Source organism: Oryctolagus cuniculus, chromosome 2 (genome assembly GCF_051225735.1).
Source record: "Oryctolagus cuniculus isolate XC-2025 breed Fujian yellow rabbit chromosome 2, ASM5122573v1, whole genome shotgun sequence".
Taxonomy (NCBI): domain Eukaryota; kingdom Metazoa; phylum Chordata; class Mammalia; order Lagomorpha; family Leporidae; genus Oryctolagus; species Oryctolagus cuniculus.
Window position 1 is genome coordinate 144315153 of NC_142868.1, and position 10361 is coordinate 144325513.

At 41.9% G+C, this 10361-nt stretch overlaps 1 long non-coding RNA gene across 1 annotated transcript; it reads right to left on the minus strand.

The window, feature by feature from the left end:
- Window positions 1-4365: 4365 nt before the first annotated feature.
- Window positions 4366-10143, minus strand: LOC127488514 (uncharacterized). The gene is made up of 2 exons (XR_007916253.3): window positions 9954-10143; window positions 4366-6899 (listed from the first exon to the last, which is right to left on the minus strand). It is a non-coding gene; the product is annotated as an uncharacterized LOC127488514 (long non-coding RNA).
- Between the last annotated feature and the right edge of the window lie 218 nt (window positions 10144-10361).

A 10361-nucleotide genomic window follows, 5' to 3' on the forward strand; every position in this document is an offset into this window, starting at 1 on the left:
CTTTGCCTTTCAAATAAATAAAATAAATCTTAAAAAAAGATTTATTTGAAAGGCTGAGTTAAAGAAAGAGAGATCTTCTAACCACTTGTTCACTCCTCAAATGGCTGTAATGGCCAAGGCTGGGCCAGGCCGAAGCCAGGACCCAAGAATTTTATCTGGGTCTCCCATGTGGGTGCAGGGGCCCAAGCACTTGGGTCATCTTCTGCTGCTTTCCCAGGCACATCAACATGGAGCTGGATCAGAAGCGGAGCAGCTGGGACTTGAACTGGTGCCCATATGGGATGCTGGCTTTGCAGGTGGTGGTGGCTTACCCCACCAAACCACAATGCTGACTCCTCCCCCAACTCTTTTTACAGATGATTTTATACTGGAATTATCAAATTAATCTTTCCCAGGTATAGTGATTTTCACATTACTTTGCTACTCAGAAACCTTAGTAGCCCCTCTGTTGACCACAGTATAAAATATAAATTCCTTTTCATAGCAAGCAAGGCCCTGTAGTATCCGATCCAACTCAGCTTTCTAGTCTCGGGGACCATTACTCCTTTTACTATAAACTTCCAAGCTTCCTTCTCTTCCTTTACATATCTAGAAATGATCTGACTCTGTGCCATTGTACCAGTTGTTCTTGCTGTGTTTCTACTTGTTATGATTCTATCTAGTCTTGACGTTTAGTCCAGGTTTATCACCCCCACCCAATTTTTCTCTCTTAACAGTGGATGATTCATTTTTCTGAACTCCTGTGGCAATTTACCTATTTCTATTTTGTAGCAGTTACCACTTACTACTCTAAATTATAGATATTTATGTTCATGTCTTGTGCTCCTCGACAGATAATCAGTTTCACCAGATCAGAAGCAATATCATTCCATAATTGTACCCCTCAAGGCACCTGGCACAAAGTAGTTCCTCCACAGATGTTTGTTAAGTGAATAAATGACATCAGAATTGCTGTGCAAATCTGCATTTACCCAAACTCCTTCAAAAAATTTGGAGACGTACAAGACGCTTTTTCAAAATGAGAAATTCTCCCTTCTGTATCTCTCTGGCTGGATACCTACATATGTATCTTTCTATAACAGATTTTTTCAGCCTATGTCTGGTTTCAGTGAGGCAAGTTAGCAAAGAAATGTGAGAAATTCACAGTAACTTAAACTGCGTATTGAGTAAGTAATTGATATCCAATTCCTTTCATTTAAACATTGTGCTGCAGGAAGCCTTCCACAGTGGTTTAAGTTCACATTTGTTTGTGTACTGTGGTGTTCAAATGTTTGTTAAAGCTGATGCAACTGTGTGAGAAAGATCAACATTAACTCTGTAGAGGGAACATACAAGTATTAATCCAGTAAAGTAAATAATCACTTCACATGAAAAAAGTTATTGCCTTTGTTTTTGTTTTTCTCTTTTGTTTTAACAAAGAGTAGACTTTCTTTTTTTTTAAATTTTATTAAGTTGTACAAGTTTGATGTGTTTCATATATACAGATATAGGAACATAGTGATACTTCCTACCCTACCCTCCCTCCCACCCATGCTCCAAACCTTCCTCCTCCCTTTCCCATTCTTACTCTTAATTTTTACAAAGACCTACTTTGAGTTTACTTAATGGCCATAAACTTAACTATACACTAAATAAAAGAGTTCAATAAATAGCATGAAGAAAAAAACACTGTTCCTCAACAGAAGAGACAAGGGCTCTAAGCAGTCATTGAATCTCAAGGATGGACTTTCAATGGAAAATGTACATTTAAATGGAAACAGTGAGATGTACATAAGTGGCCATAAGATAGGGCTCATTTTAAATATAAAAATAGAAATTTCAAAAAAAATTTTGCACCAAAATAAATGTATCTTTTTTTTTTTTTTTGACAGGCAAAGTGGACAGTGAGAGAGAGACAGCGAGAAAGGTCTTCCTTTACTGTTGGTTCACCCCCCAGTGGCTGCCGTGGCCAGCACGCTGAGGCCGGCGCACCACGCTGATCCGAAGGCAGGAGCCAGGTGCTTCTCCTGGTCTCCCATGCAGGTGCAGGGCCCAAGGACATGGGCCATCCTCCACTGCACTTCCAGGCCACAGCAGAGAGCTGGCCTGGAAGAGGAGCAACTGGGACCAGAACCCGGTGTGCCAGCGCCACAGGTGGAGGATTAGCCTATTGAGCTGCAGCGCCGGCCAATAAATGTAGCTTTTTTCCATGCTCCATGAACTTCTTGAAGTACATATATATACATATATATATACCTACATAAATATATATAAAGTAGTTATAGTTTTAAATATATAATAAAACTATTCATTTCCATACCTTTTGTGATATTTGCCAATTTTTATATAAATTGTTTATCTTAAAATTAATCTTAAGAACCTCACATTACTCACTTGGAATATATCTACGTTAATGTGAAACAATTTTCAAACTTGAAAAGAAGTAAATAAAACAAAATAATAATTGGAAATTTCCATCAACCTATGAATGGATAAACAAAGTGTGATCTGTCTATACAATGGGATCTTGTTTGGCCATAAAAAAATGAAGTACTGATACATAGTACAATATAAATGAACCTTGGAAACAAAAGTCACATCTAATATAATTACATTCATATGGAATTTCTAGAATAGGCATATTCACAGAGATAGAAAGATTCCTGGCTGAAAAGAAAGGGGAATCAGAGTGACTACTAATGGGTATAGTTTGTTTTGAAAGTTGCGTTAGAGAGTGGTGATGGTTGCATAATTATGAGAATATACAAAAAGATACTGAATTGCAGATTTTAAAGAGATGAATATTCTGGTTTGTTAATTGTATTTCAATTTTTGAAAATACCAATTGAAGGGACCAGCACTGTGGCTTAGTAGGTTAAGCCTTGGCCTGCATCACCGGCATCCCATATGGGTAGATTCATGTCCCGTGTGCTCCTCTTCTGATCCAGCTCCAGCTTATGGCTTGGGAAATCAGTGGAAGATGGCCCAAGTGCTTGGGTTTCTGCACCCATGTGGGAGACCTGGAGGAAACTTATGGTCACTGGTTTCAGACAGGCCCAGCTATGGCCATTGCGGACATTTGGAGAGTGAACCAGTAGATGGAAGACCTTTGTCTCTCCCTCTATTTGTCTGGACTCTACCTCTCAAATAAATACACTTTTAAAAAAAATTTTAAAAAAGAAAATACCAATTGAAGATTTTGTACAACAAAGAGGTTCTTTTTTTTCCAGACAGCACTGAAGTTTGAGAAGGTTATCATCATTGAGAAGCCCCCACTGACTGCTATGTTTTATGGGAACTGAGCAGAGCCAGTTAAATGCTTGTTTCCTCTCTGGGCTTGAGAAAGCCCATGACTGCTATGCTTCAGTTAAGTAAAGCCTTTTCTTTGTCTAACGGCCAATACTTTTTTAATATATGTAATGCCGAAGTGAGCACAGGCCAATACGTTTTAAAGCAATTTCATCTCCATTAACTCATTTGGTTTTCGTATGTTTTATTTCAAATATACTTATATTTTACATCTATTTATAACTGTCCATCCATCATGAAAACAGAAAAATTCCATTGATCATAAATTCAGTTTTTATGCTCATATATGCCCAGTTCTCCTGACTTCTTACATATCTACAGTTCTTCATATTTTTGCTTTCTGAGTCTATTTTCATGATGGTGATTTGTTCATCTTTCTTTCTTTCTGTAAATAAGACCTGTAAGCTCTTTCTTTAGAACTATGATTCACTTCTTTCCCTTAATTTTGATTAGTCACTGCAAAACACTTATTCACAACCCACGCAATGGTAGTTGCTTCCATATTCTGAACATCTTCATTACAGAATCATTATTTGTTAAACAAAACATTTTAAGATACTTATAGCTTGCATTATATTAATATAAACTAGTTGTGTTTATTCTTTTATTTCCTGTAGGCTCTTAAAGACTATTTCAATATTCAGGTTCATTATTTTATATTTATTATATATATATATATATTAAAGATTTATTTATTTATTTGAAAGGCAGAATTACAGAGAGGCAGAGGCAAAGAGAGAGAGAGAGAGTCTTCCATCCTCTGGTTCATTCCTCAAGTGGCCACAACAGCTGGAACTGTGCAGATCTGACGCCAGGAGCCAGGAGCTTCCCCTGGGCCTCTCATGTGGGTGCAGGGGCCCAAGGACTTGGGCCATCTTCCACTGCTTTCCCAGGCTACAGCAGAGAGCTGGACCAGAAGTAGAACAGCTGGAACTTGATTGGCACCCACATGGGATGCTGGCACTGCAGGCAGCAGCCCCACTGGCTATGCCACAGCACCGGCCGTGTATATATATATTCCTTTAAGAATTCTATGATAATTACATGTTATAATTTTTAGGCCTTCAAATGTTAACATTTATTTGATAATTTTTCTTTTTTAAGATTTATTTTATTTATTTGAAAGGTGAAGTTAGAGTTAGAGGTAGAGGGAGAGATAGAGAGATATTCCATCTACTGGTTTACTCCCCAAATGGCCGCAATGGCCAGAGCTGGTCTGGTCCAAAGCCAGGAACTAGCAGCTTCTTCCGGGTCTCCCATGTGGGTGCAGGGGCCCAAGCACTTGGGCCATCTTCCGCCGTGTTCCCAGGTTCATTAGCAGGAAACTAGATTGGTAGAGAAGCAGCTGGGAATCAAACCAACACCCATATGGGATGCTGGCACTGCAGGAGGCAGCTTTACCCCCTGTGCCACAATGCCGGCTCCCAATAATCTTTTTTTATGGTGAAAAAAACATACACTTAGAATTAGCCAGCAGGGCATTCAAAGAATCCTAATCAGGAGCCAGTAGAACTTAGGCCGCCTTCTCTCTGTCAGGCCTGATCAGGGTGTTGACTTTGGCCACATCAAGGTCACATTTCTTCACAGCCTGTTTGAACCGGTGCTTGTTGACCTTGACATCCACAATGAGCATGAGTGTGTTGTTGTCTTCTATCTTTTTCATGACTGACTCAGTGGTCAGGAGGAACTTGATGATGGCATAGTGGTCAAGCTTGTTTCTCCTGGGGGTACTCTGCTAAGGAGATTTGGGCTGCCGAAGTGTAGCATTTTGGATGGCTAGAATGTGGATGATATGCAGATTTCTTTATTTTTATTTTTTGTGGCAGTGGATGCCCTTCAGCACTGCCTTCCTGGTCTTTAAAGCCTTTGCCTCGGCTTGAGCTTTGGTAGGGGCAGGAGCTTCCTTCTTTGCCTTCAGTGCCATCTTGGTGAAAAGCTGATAACCTTCATCTAACTCTCTGGAAAGATATCTCTTCTATATTTACAAATCAACTATTTTTTAAAAAAAGATTTTTATATATTTATTTGAGAGGTAGAGTTACAGACAGTGAGAGGGAGAGACAGAAAGGTCTTCCTTCCGCTGGTTCATCCCCCAATGGCCGCAATGGCTGGAGATGGCACTGATCCAAAGCCAAGAGCCAGGTGCTTCTTCCCGGTCTCCCATGCAGGTGCAGGGACCCAAGCACTTAGACCATCTTCTACTGCTCTCCCAGGCCACAGCAGAGAGCTGGATTGGAAGAGGAGGGGCTGGGACTAGAACCAGCGCCCGTATGGGATGCCAGCGCCACAGACGGAGGATTAATCTACTGTGCCAGCCCCAAATCACGTTTCTTTAGCATGATTTGTTTTATCTTGGAGAGGTGGAATATGAAGCTTAATCTGCAGCTGTTACATTTTCTTCCCTTTCATAATGTATGCCTTTTCTATACGTCATATCTTCAGTGATGTTATACTGTTCTTTATGTCCCATTCTTATTTTCTTGGTATCCATACCAACTTATCTTGCTCATTCTCTGTATGCTTTTATTAAATGTAAGTAATTGATTAATTTGAAAGGCAGAGAGAAAGAGAGAGACAAATGGCTTCCATCTGCTGGTTCATTCTTCAGATGCCCATGACAAGCAAGGTCAAAGCCATCCAAAAACATGACCCGTACCATCCAGGTGAATGAGAGGAACCTGATTACTTGATTCACCATGGCTGCTTCCCAGGGACTGCAGTAGCACAAAGCTGGAGTTAGTGCTAGAGCTGGGAACTGAACCCGCGCACTTTCATATGGGATGTGGATATATTAACTGTAGACCAAGTGCCTACACCGTCTTTAACTTTTTTTTTTTTTTTTGACAGGCAGAGTGGATAGTGTGAGAGAGAGAGAGAGAGAGAAAGGTCTTCCTTTGCGGTTGGTTCACCCTCCAATGGCTGCTGCGGCCGGCGTACCGCGCTGATCCAAAGGCAGGAGCCAGGTGCTTTTCCTGGTCTCCCATGGGGTGCAGGGCCCAAGCACTTGGGCCATCCTCCACTGCACTCCCGGGCCACAGCAGAGAGCTGGCCTGGAAGAGGGGCAACCGGGACAGAATCCGGCGCCCCGACCGGGACTAGAACCCGGTGTGCCGGTGCCGCAAGGTGGAGGATTAGCCTAGTGAGCCGCGGCGCCGGCCCCGTCTTTAAACTTTTTAAATGCTCACATTCCTTCTGTAGCTGAATGATGCTATTAAGCTTTAATAAAATAACTCCTCCTTTTTATACATTATCCTTGTGTCTCTTGGATTTGGCCTATACTGTTTTGTGAGAAAATCTGCATACCATAGCACAACAAAGACCTGTAGTAACATGAAACTTTAACTATCTCATTATTCACTCCTGGAGAGTGCGGATTCAGTTCATGGGCTCATGTAACATCCTCATCTATTTCAGCAGTTTATCTGGCTCCTCTTCATAGACTGAAAGGGCAAATCATCATTCGTCCAAGCACAAGACTTCTTGATCTAAACAACAAATAGATTTCCTGTCACCTTCTTTTGGTATCTTATCCCTTTTTCCTCTACACTCTTTTCTTTTGTTTACTTTGTACCATTTTCTGACATCTCAATTCTTCATTAGATTGCAAGCTCCTGTAAAGACAAAAACCAGATTGTATTAATTTTTGCTACCTTCCACATCTTGGCCATACCACCACCGTATCCAATATTCAGCACAAGTACTTTTAAACTTTTTTTTTAAAGATTTATTTATCTATTTGAAAGAGTTACACAGAGAGAGAAGGAGAGGCAGAGAGAGAGATAGGTCTTCCATCTGATGGTTTACTCCCCAATTGACCGCATTGACTAGAGCTGTGCCCATCAGAAGCCAGGAGCCAGGAGCTTCTTCCAGGTCTCCCACACAGGTCCAGAGGCCCAAGGAGTTGGGCCATCTTCTACTGCTTTCCCAGGCCATAGCAGAGAGCTGGATCAAAAGTGGAGCAGCCAGGTCTTGAACTTGTATGGGATGCCGGCACTGCAGGCGGTGGCTTTACCCACTACGCCACATTGCCAGCCATTATAATCTTTTAACAAAATATTTGTTAATAAGATTTTTTAAAAAATATTTATTTATTTGAGGTAGAGTTATAGATAGAGGGAGAGACAGAGAGAAAGGTCTTTCCATCTGCTGATTCACTCCTCAAATGGCTGCAACAGCTTGAACTGGGCCAATCTGAAGCCAGGAGCCAAGAGGTTCTTCCAGGTCTCCTACTTGGTTGCAGGCTGCTTTCCCGGGACATAAACAGAGAGCTGAATCAGAAGAGGAGCAGCCAGGACATGAACCAGTGCCCATACGGGATGTTAGTGTCGCAGGTAGAGGCATAGCCTACTACACCACAGCACTGGCCCCTGTTAATAAGATTTTAAAAACATTTTGTTTCTCTTAAGTTCATGAATTAGTGACTTACAACTGCTAGCCATATCACTGGAAGTTTTTAATCTCTCATTCTTCTGTTTTTCTGGACTTACTAAGAGTATTTCTCCAGCACTGCATTAGTAGGGGTGTAGGATTGTCTTTTGGTGTTATGAAAGCTAATCTTGGAACTAGTGATGATAACTGTACAATATTATGGTAACTGTACAGTATAATGAATGTCATTGAACTGTTGATTTTAAAATGGTTCATTTGTGGCAGATATTGTGATGCAGTAGTTTAAGCCACCACTTGTGATGCCTGATTACTAAATTAGAGTGCCAATTTGATTTCCAGCTACTTTGCACTTCCAATCCAGCTTTCATTCCCTCCCTCCCTCCCTCTCTCTTTTTTTCTTTCTCTCTCTCTCTCTTTTTTTTTTTAATTTGACAGGTAGAGTTATAGACAGTGAGAGAGAGAGAGAGAGACAGAAAGAAAGGTCTTCCTTCTGTTGGTTCACTCCCCAAATGGCCGCTATGGCCGGTGCTGTGCCAATCTGAAGCCAGGAACCAGGGGCTTCTTCGTGGTCTCCCATGTGGGTGCAGGGGCCCAAGCACTTGGGCCATCCTCCACTGCCCTCCCAGGCCACAGCAGAGAGCTGGACTGGAAGAGGAGCAACTGGGCCTAGAACCCAGCGCCCATATGGATGCCAGCGCCGCGGGCAGAGGATTAACCAAGTGAGCCATGGCGCTGGCCCCCCTCTTTCTTTTTAAAAAGATTTATTTATTTATTTGAAAGACAGATCTACAGTGAGAGAAGGAGAGAGAGAGAGATCTTCCACCTGCTGGTTCACTCTCCAGGGGCCCAGGTACTTTAGCCATCTTCTGCTGCTCTCCCAGGCCTAATAGCAGGGAGCTGGATTGGAAATGGAACAATCGGGTCTTGAACCAGTGCCCACATGGGATGCTGGTGCTGCAACCCCCAGCCAATCCAGCTTTTTTCTAATGTACCTGGAAGGCAGCAGATGATGGAACAGGTACCTGGATTCCTGCTGCCCACTTGGGAGACCCATGTGAAGTTACTGGCTCCTGGTCTTGACCTGGCCTATCCTTGGTTGTTGCAGGCATTTGGGGAGTGAACCAGCAAATGGAAGATATCTCTCTCTCTCCCTTTCTCTCTTTCACTTTTTTTTTCCACAGGCAGAGTGGATAATGAGAGAGAGAGAGAGAGAGAGAGAGAGAGAGAGAGAGAAAGGTCTTCCTTTGCCGTTGGTTCACCCTTCAATGGCTGCTGTGGCCGGCGTACCGCGCCGATCCGAAGGCAGGAGCCAGGTGCTTCTCCTGGTCTCCCATGCGGATGCAGGGCCCAAGCACTTGGGCCATCCTCCACTGCACTCCCTGGCCACAGCAGAGAGCTGGCCTGGAAGAGGGGCAACCAGGACAGAATCTGGCGCCCCGACAGGGATTAGAATCCAGTGTGCTGGCGCTGCAGGTGGAGGATTAGCCTAGTGAGCCGCGGCGCCGGCCTCTTTCACTCTACTTTTAAAATAAATGATAAGAATAAAATAAAATAATGAAATTCTAAAGTGGTTAATAGTTAATTTATGTTAGGTGAATTGTACCTTGAACAAAAAATATTACATTACTATTGAACTAGTTATACAAAGAACCCTCAGTATGTAAAGTCTAATTTATAATGTATGTCTTAAAATGCTAATACTTTTCCTTTTGTGGACATTTTTTTTTTTTTACAATTTATGCCATTGGAAATAACAGTTAAAGGTGGATCTAGAAAACTATCGGAAGGTTTTGTGGAACTCAGCAATGAGGCCATCAACATTTCATCACAATTTATTTTGTAGCTATTATTCCTACTAGTAAATAATTTTTTCTTTACCATTTTCATGATAATTGTTCTGTTAGTGTCCATTCTTTATCTTGCCTTTGCGTGGTACCTTTTCTTGCTCTTGAACTGAAATTTGCCTTCCAGCTGTGGTCACCTGTCTTGTGGAGGCTTTATGAAGACAGTATTTCTAGGGGACTTTAGTCATCATGGGATTATTTGTCCTTGATACAGACTTGACAATTCCTATTCCATTCTATTTTGATGGGGTAAAGTAGCAAAAGAACTTTCAGAAACAGAAGGGAGCAATTTTTTCTTCCTGTGGGTTTTTGGAGTTAGACAGCCTCAGTTCAGATTCTGGTTTTTGACATGTACTAGCTTTGTGATCTCAGTTCAGTCATTTGGCAAGTCATTTTCTGCATGTGAAAAATGGGAATAAGAAAAGTGCCTACCTCCCAAGGTCCTTGTGAAGATTGAATGACATAACGTACTAGGGCATTTCAAAAAGTTCATGAAGGGGTGGGTGTCTGGTACAGCAGAAGAGTCGCCACTTTGCTACTTGGAATGCCCACATCTCACATCAGCATGCCTGGTCCAAGTTCCACTACTCCACTCTGATCCAACTTCCTCCTAATGCACACCCTGGGAGACAGCAAATGATGGCTCAAGTACATGGATCTCTGACACACTTGTAGGAACTCAGATGGAGGTCCTGGCTTTTTTTCTCTCTCTCTTTCAATCTTTCTGTCTTAAAAATAAAATTAAAAGTAAGCTTATTTTGGTGCAAAGCACTTTTGAAATCCATCCTTACTTTTCCACCTGGTGCAACTTTGATGAATATCAGCATTGTGAGAAAAAAA